The following is a 10,596-nucleotide window of genomic DNA, read 5'->3' as shown; positions in this document are numbered from 1 at the left end:
AGGATGAATTGAACCACATTTTACATTGATTTAAGAGTAGTATTTATATACAATTTATAACAGAAACCTCTTCATCCAAAGGGTACAAAACATCCAACCTATGTCTACAAATTTCATAAAGTTGTATATGGTCTCAAACAGGCTCCATGGGCTTGGTATCATAAACTGCATCAATTTCTTGTGGGTTCAGGTTTCAAGAATTTTCACTCTCATACTTCCCTATTTACTCTCAATACTGGCAAGCATGTTCCGTTTCTATTGGTGTATGTCAACAAAATTATCATTACTGGTAATAGTGATGATCGTATTTCTCTTGAGCAAGATCCTTTCAGTTATTATCCGGATTTTATCCAGGCTCAAACAAGCAACTGCAAAACAACTCATTTCCCATCCAAAAACCTAAAGTAAACCACTAGAAATTGAATCAAAATGGACATCAGAATTAATCGACCTATCTTTCACAAATTAAAACTTGTATAGGTACTGGGAAAGATTAATCTTGCTGACTAATAACTTGTGGGCAGTCCTCTTCTACATTATTGCTCATTTTATTCATTTTATTCACTTTAGGTCGAACAAGTGAAGATTATTTAATCTCTATACATTTCTTAGTAGTGGTGCTGACGTGTCTTGGCAATACATGTATCACTATAGTGTCTGTGTATTCATTAACTGGTTGACCAGAAGAAATCATGTAGCCATCCTTGAATTTCATGGATTTGGCACGATGGGCACCTCACCATCGCAGTTGTAAATAATTGACGTTTTTCTCATTTCAGACGTGTTAGAAAATATACCATAAATTGCTGAAAAGATAGGAGATAGAGTTTCCATCATCCTGACATCAAACCTGACAAATGGTTAATTAGTGGTTGCATTAGTCTAGAAAAACAAATGTCATTCTAAAGTAAACCAAGGGTCATATTGTTATTTCATTAAAACCTTTTTATTTTGAAAGACTATATTTCAATCTATTTCTAGCTATATATCCATATTATCTAATCTAATATATACGTTAATGGAACAGGGGTCAAGTTTTTCTCATAAACTGGCTGAGATGGCAAATGCTCCCTGCCCCCTCAGCCACTTAAACAAACGGGAGTCGAAAGATAAGAGGAAGAGAAGCTCGTAGAGAAAATCGATATCGTTAGACGGAAATCCATATTTTGGCACTAGCTTCCTCTAAGAATCTCAATGCATGTCCAAAGGTGAATGAGGATTTTTACAGTAGAACGCTCCATGGAGGAGCAAATTAAGATAAAGACATCTCATGACATCAGTAATCCTCAATCCCCTTTAATTCTGGTATCATATGCCAAATATTTTGCTAGCTACTAGGATTTTTTCGATCGAGGCGCGCAGTCAAGCAAGCTCGAGCAATTCGACTCTTGCCTAACTGCTGCCAAGACTTTACTTTGCTGGTAATTTTTCCATTTGCAGCCTGATTTCTGCTACAATTTCCTTGACAAAGGAGTCTTGGGACTTGGCTCACTGTAGCATGGATTATTGTATAGTAGAATGCTCATTGTGAGTTCCTTCGTCCCTCTTCTTTTCATCTTTCTTTTGTTTGTAAGACTGAAGGGAGCTCTTAGATTTGACAAAGATTCAATTATTGAATGAATAAAGACAATTATCAAGTGAGTTTTTGGGATTTCCTTTAAAGTTCAAACGGCTGAACAGAAAAAGAAATATGGAACCAAGCCAGCAAAACAAGAGAAATGTACGGAGTAGGATATTTTGAAGTAAGAAGACTTTCTTTCGCCTCTCTTTATGTTCTCTTTTTTCCTTAATGATTTTGTTATGCAACTTGTGTTCGACATAAAGGAGAGAAATTTTTACAACAAAGTATGAGAGGATGAATTGAACCACATTTTACATTGATTAGTTTATAATTTTGTTAAATCAAAGGTAGAAGACGATTATTAACCCTAAAACCTATCCAAAAATCTAAAGTCCAACACTAGAAATTGCAACGAAATGGACACCAGAAATAATCGACCTATCTTGCACAAATTAAAACTTGTATAGGTACTGGGAAAGATCTAGACAACCAAATGATCCCAGTTCTGAATCCGAGACAGTCACTGGATTCAGATTGCAGGACCCTATTGAGGAGAACCGAGAACTTCATCCTTCACACTTGTAAACAACAATTCATGTTTTTTCTCATTTCAGACGTGTCAGAAAATATACCATAAATTACAGAAAATACAGGAGATAAGAGTTTACATCTTTCGGACATCAATTGTGGCAAATGGTTAATTAGTGGTTGCATTAGTCTAGAAAAAAAAAAGACAATGTAAAGTTGAAGAAATTTTTGTACAAAAAGGATTTTCTTTTTCTTTTTTCTCCTAGAACAGATGAGAATGCCTTCAGGATAGCTGCAGCTTCTACCAAATACCAAAGACATGGAGTTGGTGTTATACAGAGTGAGCATCATAAAGACCAAAAAACCTGGGTTTGGGTTTTGGGTGGGTGAAGAAAACACCCATATCTATTCAGACACCCACTCTGAATAATCTCCTTAACTCCACCATCACGAGCATGATGAGGTACATAAATGAAAATTGGTCAATGGATCTCCTTGAGGAACTCCCTCAAAATTTTCAAGATGTAATTTTTACTGTCTTTGGACATACATTAAGGAATTCCTACGAGGTGAGGATACGAGACCTCACCATGTCACAGAGAGGACATGGAAATAGTGACTCATGTTTTGAATCCCAAGAAGGGAACCTTCTCTCGGCTCACCACAACTGATATTTTCTGGTTGATGACTATCTTCTAGAGGGTCCCTTTGGATTATGGATATTTCATGGCCAATAGGATGGCCGATGTAGTTGTTAACTCAAAGGCGGGCAATCTACTATTCGCACAAGAGATTACCATCACCCTTCTCTAGAGTGGCACAGACCTCTCGAATGAGGTTTCTATGGACATGACAAGGAAGATGTCCATAAGAGAAATCAAAGTTGAAATTTTTTGGATTTGTCAAGTGGTGTGGACAGTGGATTCATTAAGAAAATATACCCAAGGAGAAAACCCCACAATAAGCCACTTCTAGAGATGAGATGAGTCTCGAGCCTCTCGAGGAACAATAAGAATTTGCAAAGGGGAAAAGAATGGAAGAGGGTGCATCACCGTCTATTGATCAACTCTCTACTCTTGTAGAAGTCATCGATGATGTTCGGCTTACTCAAGTAACAATTATTTCCCGCCAAGACAAGATGACACGACTGCAAATGATGGATCAACAGTTTGACATCATCCTCAGTCGACTTCCACCTTCATCCTAGTTGACCATAGGATCTACCCTTTTTTTTCCTCCCGTGTACATGATTATACTTATATGTTTTTTGTTTGATACTTGTACACATTTCGTAATCATTGGAACTTCTTTCTAGCGTACTAAAGCGTAAAATTCATAAAAGCACTTTGAATCAAAAGGCACATGCAGTTAAAAATAAAATCTTAGTTTATTTTAGATAGTTTGATTTGTTTAAAATAAAATAAATTTAACAAGTTTTTAATTTATTAATATTTTTTATAAATAATTAGTTATTTAACATAATTTATCAATATAAATGATAAAAATTACTTAATTTTATAATAACCGAATTTTTAATTTCTTAATAGCTAAATTATCTCTCACAAATTTGAAATCAAATAAATTGTTAAAATCCTTAATTTATATAAATAAAAAAGAGGTTATTTTACGTAAAATTACTCTGATAGATTTAATTTTTATAAGATAAACTAAGATAAATTTTAACTTTTTTAAACTAATAAATAAATAAATAAAATCTATATTTTTTAATTTAATTAAATATATAAATTAAGAGTACCGAGAAATCTTTCTAGCGTACGAAAGCGAAAAATTCACAAAAGCACTTTGAATAAAAAGGCACATGCACAAAAAAATCAAATCTTAGTTTATTTTAGATAGTTTCATTTGTTTAAAATAAAATAATTTTAACATGTTTTAAATTAATAAATAATTTTTACAATTTTTTAATTTATTAAATTTTTTATAAATAATTAGTTATTTAACATAATTTATCAATATAAATGATAAAAGTTACTAAATTTTATAATATCCGTATTTTTTATTTTTTAATAGATAATTCCTCTCACACAAATTTGAAATATAATAAATTGTTAAAATTCTTAATTTATATAAATAAAAAAGAGGTTATTTTACTTAAAATTACTATGATAGATTTAATTTTTATAAGATAAACTAAGATAAATTTTAACTTTTTTATACTAATAAATAAATAAATTAAGACTACCGAGAGTTCTTTCTAGCGTTCGAAAGCGTAAAATTCACAAAAGCACTTTGAATCAAAAGACACATGCAAATAAAAAAAAACTTAGTTTTTTTAGATAGATTGATTAGTTTAAAATGAAATAATTTTAAAATTTTTCAAATTAATAAATAATTTTAACATGTTTTTAATTTATTAATAAATTTTAAAAATAATTAGTTATTTGACATAATTTATCAATACAAATGATAAAATTTACTTAATCATATAATATCCGTATTTTTATTTTTAAGTATGTGACTGCAAAAGAAATATGAGACTATTTGGAAACTCTGTATGAACAGACAAACTTTGCCAAAATGTATCAGATTGAGAAAGAACTGTGGTCCGCTAAGCAAGGTGATCGTACAATTCAAGAATTCTACTCCTTTATGAGACCTTTGTGGGATCAACTATATATGATGGATCCACCCTCGTTTTCGGAAGCTCCCTGAATATAGCAGAGCATGTGATGATCGCAAGCTTACCGATTTTCTTATGGCTCTTCGTAGTGATTTTGAACTGATAAGAGGATCTATGATCCATAGAGCTCTGCTACCCACCTTGTCTGCAACTGTATCTGAATTGCTGGCTGAAGAAACATGGTTAAAGTCTTTGGGTGGGCTTTCTTCCAGTAAAACATCATCACCTGATATGTCATAGGTACTTGTTTCTGGAACACACACTCATACTCCTCAGCCATCAGGGGGCATACTTGGTTCTGGAACACACTCTCATACTCATCAGTCATCAGGCAAGCCTAAAGTGCCAGTTCCACAAGATGAATGTTCCTACTGTCATGGTAAAGGTCATTGGAAACACCAGTGCCCCTCATTGCAAAGCAACAATAAAAATCACGGCAATTTCAAACCTACACAACATCATGCCTCTAGTCATCAACATCAAGGTCAGTTCAAATCTGCACCACATCATACATTTAGTCGTCCATCACCACATAGAGGTTTTCGTCCATCTGCTACCATTGGATCTTTGGATTATTCAGATGCACCTTCTACACTAGCTCCCCCCAGCATTCTACGCCTAATCTCTCATCATTAGCTGCCGAGCTCACTCGCATTCTTGGCAAGTCGTCTGCTCCCAGTACTCAATTTGCATCCCATGCAGGTATGTCTTGTTTGGTTGGCTCCAGTGACACTCACAAATGAATCATAGATTCTGGAGCCACACACCATATGACACCCCATTTGTCTCTTTTACATGATTGTGTTAAGCCTTCTCACCCAGTTAACATCCAAGCTGCTAATGGCTCTCCCATGCCACTAGCCTCGGTTGGAATTGTCACTCACCCTACTTGGTCTTTGTCTGATGTTTTCTATGTTCCACATCTAGCTGTTAGCCTTCTTTCATTTGGCAAACTTACTGATTTAAGTCTTACCATTACCTTTGCTTCTGATCATTGTCTTATACAGGATCGCAAGTTCGGGAGGCAGATTGGGATAGGCCATAGAGCAGGTGGTCTTTACTTGCTTGATGACTTAAAATTGCCAATATCTCTGCAGGTGTCTAGTTTGTCAGTTCAATCCATGTTGCAAGATTTACTTTCTATAAATAATCCTTTTTACTTATGGCATACTCGTTTAGGACATGTTTCTGCTTCTCGTTTACAGTTTATGATCATACACAATATGTTGGATTCTACTATTAAATATTCCCCTCTTAGTGATTGTGTTGGTTGTAATCTTGGCAAACAATGCCATTTACCTTTTACATTAAGTCACTCGGTTACTTCTTCTCCTTTTGATCTTGTTCACTCTGATGTTTGGGCCCTGCACCTGTACCCACTAAAGGTGGGGCTCGCTTTTATGCAATGCTTGTCGATGATTTCACTCGTTTCTCTTGGATATTTCTTATGCATCGAAAATCAGATTTTTATTCTGTTTATGTTCAATATTGTGCTATGGTGCGAACCCATTTTTCCACTCACATTAAATTTTTCGCTTTGATTCGGGTGGTGAATATGTCATCTTTATTGAATGATTTTCCAAAGTCTGAGGGCACTATTCATCAGTTGTCTTGTCCTTATACACCTCAGCAGAATGGTGTTGCAGAACATAAACATCATCATCTTGTTGAAACCGCTCGCTCTTGATTGCTCCATGCCTCTGTCCCTTCTGAATTTTGGGGGGAAGCCCTTCATACTGCCACATATTTGATTAATCGTATTCCTTCATTTGTTTCTAACAGTATCTCCCCTTTTGAATGGTTGTATGGTGTTCGTCCTACCTATGAACACTTGCGTGTCTTTCGTTGTGCATGCTTTGTCTTATTACCCCCTTCCTATCGCACTAAATTGTTTGCCAAATCTGCATTATGTGTGTTTCTTGGTTATGGTTTTGGTTAGAAAGGATACCGATGTTACCATCCTGAGTCTAGTAGACTTTTTGTTTCTCACAATGTTAAGTTCTTGGAACAGGTCTGTTACTTTCGGATTCCCTTGTCTACTCCTGGTTTGCATGATACAGAAATGTTACACATTGATCCCTTTTTATCTGATGAGCCCCATGATGACGAGTTAATGACTCACCATCCGTCCAATGATTCACCCCTCCGTCCGGAGGTTTCCTCTAGTCTACCTTCACAACAGTCACATGCAGGTACTGACTTACCTTCTCCCATGGCGTCTCTCCCTCTCGACTCTCTGGACTCTGGTGATCCACATCTTGCCACCCCTCACGTTTCCACTCATGTCCGACGTCCCACTCAGAGGTATTGTCCATCTTCATATTTGTTCTCTTCCCCCGATTTGACCTTTTTGTCTAAGATTCACTCTTTAGTTGAGCCTAAGTCATACAAGGAAGCTGCCTCCGATGCAAATTGGCAACAAGCCATTTAATAATGAGCTCACTGCCCTGCACCAAATAGGTACCTGGGAGTTGGTTCAACTTCCTCCAGGTAAGCATGCTATTGGTTGTAAATGGATTTTCAAAATCAAAACTCAATCTGATGGTACACTTGAGCGATACAAAGCTCGGTGGGTTGCTAAAGGATTCTCACAAACTAAAGGCTTTGATTATGTTGAGACTTTTGCTCCTGTTACTCAAATGAAGACCATTCGTACCTTGATTTCTATTGCAGCAGTTCAAAAATGGCATCTTCATCAACTGGATGTTAAAAATGTTTTTTAAATGGTGATTTGACCAAGGAGGTATATCTGCGGCCACCACCAGACCTTCCTCATACTGTTGGTTATGTTTGCCGTCTTCGATGGGCTTTATATGGTCTCAAACAGGCTCCTCGCGCTTGGTTTGTGAAGTTCAGTTCCTCTATGATTCGTCTAGGCTTTGTTGCTTCAAACTATGATTCTGCCATGTTCATTTGTAAAAGTGTTGTGGGGCATATTGTGGCCCTTCTATATGTTGATGATATGATTGTGACTGGTGATGATGAAGATGACATTGCAGACCTTAAACAACAACTTCATACTCTCTTTGAAAGGAAGGATCTTGGATATTTACGGTATTTTTTGGGTATTGAAGTTGCCTATTCTCCAGAAGGTTATATTTTGTCTCAATCAAAATACATCTCTGAAGTGATCAGTCGAGCAGGATTGACAGATGATCGGATTATGGCTCTCCCATTGAACTCAATCATCGCCTTAGCCCTACAGATGGTGAATTGTTGTCTGATGTTACCCGATACAGAGAGGTAGTTGGGCCTCTGGTTTACTTGACGGTCACCTGTCCTAATATTACCTATGTTGTTCATGTGGTTAGTCAGTTCGCTTCTGCCCCTTGTACCACTCATTGGACAGCCGTTCTCCGTATCTTACGTTACTTACGTGGCACTGTGCATCATGGCTTATTTTTGTCTTCCACCTCTGATTTGGTTCTCACTGGTTATTCTGATGCTGGCTGGGCTGGTGATCCGACAGATAAAAAATTGACAACTGGGTATTGTATCTTCCTTGGTAATTCTTTGGTGGCTTGGAAGAGTACGAAACAATCCATTGTCTCTCGCACTTCTGCCGAGGCAGAATATCGGGCTATGGCAACCACTGCTGCTGAGTTAATTTGATTTCGCCGCTTACTTGAAGAACTTGGCTTTCCTCTACTGTCTGCTACCCCTATGTTTTGTGATAATCAAAGTGCCATTCAGATTGTCAAGAATCCTGTTTTTCATGAGCTTACGAAGCATATTGAGATTGATTGTCATTTTGTGCGGCATCACTATTTACATGGCTCTCTCACCTTGCCCCATGTTTCCTCCACATCTCAACTTGCTGATGTCTTGTTTGGCTGGCTCCATGCAGGTATGTCTTGTTTGGGTGGCTCCATGCAGGTATGTCTTGTGTATTGGGAGTGGGTGTAGGTTTCTGTAAATCTCTTGTCCGTCTGGAGACTAAGAAGAGATGTAAATTAGTTTATATTTTTCTTAAATCAAAGGTAGAAGACGATTATTAACCCTAAAACCTGTCCAAAAACCGAAAGTACAACACTAGAAATTGAATCAAAATGGACACCAGAATTAATCAACCGATCTTTCACAAAATAAAACTTGTATAGGTACTGGGAAAGATTAATCTTGCTGACTAATAACTTGTGGGCAGTCCTCTTCTACATAATTGCTCATTTTATTCATTTTATTCACTTTAGGTCGAACAAATGAAGATTAATTAATCTTTATGCATTTCTTAGTAGTGGTGTTGACGTGTCTAGGCAACACATGTATCACTGCAGTGTCTATGTTTTCATTAACTGGTTGACCAGAAGAAATCATGTAGCCATCCTTGAATTTCATGGATTTGGCACGATGGGCACCTCACCATCGCAGTTGTAAATAATTGACCATTTTCTCATTTCAGACGTGTTAGAAAATATACCATAAATTTTTGAAAAGATAGGAGATAGAGTTTCCATCATCCTAACATCAAACTTGACAAATGGTTAATTAGTGGTTGCATTAGTCTAGAAAAACAAATGTCATTCTAAAGTAAACCAAGGGTCATATTGTTATTTCATTAAAACCTTTTTATTTTGAAAGACTATATTTCAATCTATTTCTAGCTATATATCCATATTATCTAATCTAATATATACGTTAATGGAACAGGGGTCAAGTTTTTCTCATAAACTGGCTGAGATGGCAAATGCTCCCTGCCCCCTCAGCCACTTAAACAAACGGGAGTCAAAAGATAAGAGGAAGAGAAACTCGTAGAGAAAATCGATATCGTTAGATGGAAATCCATATTTTGGCACTAGCTTCCTCCAAGAATCTCAATGCATGTCCAAAGGTGAATGAGGAGTTTTAATGTAGAACGCTCTATGGAGGAGCAAATTAAGATAAAGACATCTCATGACATCAGTAATCCTCAATCCCCTTTAATTCTGGTATCATATGCCAAATATTTTGCTAGCTACTAGGATTTTTTCAATCGAGGCGCGCAGTCAAGCAAACTCGAGCAATTCGACTCTTGCCTAACTGCTGCCAAGACTTTACTTTGCTGGTAATTTTTCCATTTGCGGCCTGATTTCAACTACAATTTCCATGACAAAGGAGTCTTGGGACTTGGCTCACTGTAGCATGGATTATTGTACAGTAGAATGCTCATTGTGAGTTCCTTCGTCCCGCTTCTTTTCATCTTTCTTTTGTTTGTAAGATTGAAGGGAGCTCTTAGATTTGACAAAGATTCAATTATTGAATGAATAAAGACAATTATCAAGTGATTTTTTGGGATTTCCTTTAAATTTCAAAAAGCTGAATAGAAAATGAAACAGGGAACCAAGGTAGCAAAGCAAGAGAAATGTACGGAGTAGGATATTTTGAAGTTAGAAGACTTTCTTTCGCCTCTCTTTATGTTCTCTTTTTTCCTTAATGATTTTGTTATGCAACTTGTGTTCGACATAAAGGAGAGAAATTTTCACAACAAAGTATGAGAGGATGAATTGAACCACATTTTACATTGATTTAAGAGTAGTATTTATACACAATTTATAACAAAAACCTCTTCATCCAAAAGGTACAAAACATCCAACCTATGTCTAAAAACTTCATAAAGTTGTATATGGTCTCAAATAGGCTCCATGGGCTTGGTATCATAAACTGCATCAATTTCTTGTGGGTTCAGGTTTCAAGAATTTTCTCTCTCATACTTCCCTATTTACTCTCAATACTGGCAAGCATGTTCCGTTTCTATTGGTGTATGTCAACAATATTATCATTACTGGTAATAGTGATGATCGTATGTCTCTTGAGCAAGATCCTTTCAGTTATTATCCGGATTTTATCAAGGCTCAAACAAGCTACTGCAAAACAACTCATTTCCCGTCCA

This window comes from Aristolochia californica, unplaced genomic scaffold, assembly GCF_029961685.1.
Source record: "Aristolochia californica isolate CCGP_79_NKW_82.1479 unplaced genomic scaffold, dmAriCali1.0.hap1 SCAF_5, whole genome shotgun sequence".
NCBI lineage: Eukaryota > Viridiplantae > Streptophyta > Magnoliopsida > Piperales > Aristolochiaceae > Aristolochia > Aristolochia californica.
This window is presented reverse-complemented; position numbering follows the sequence as displayed.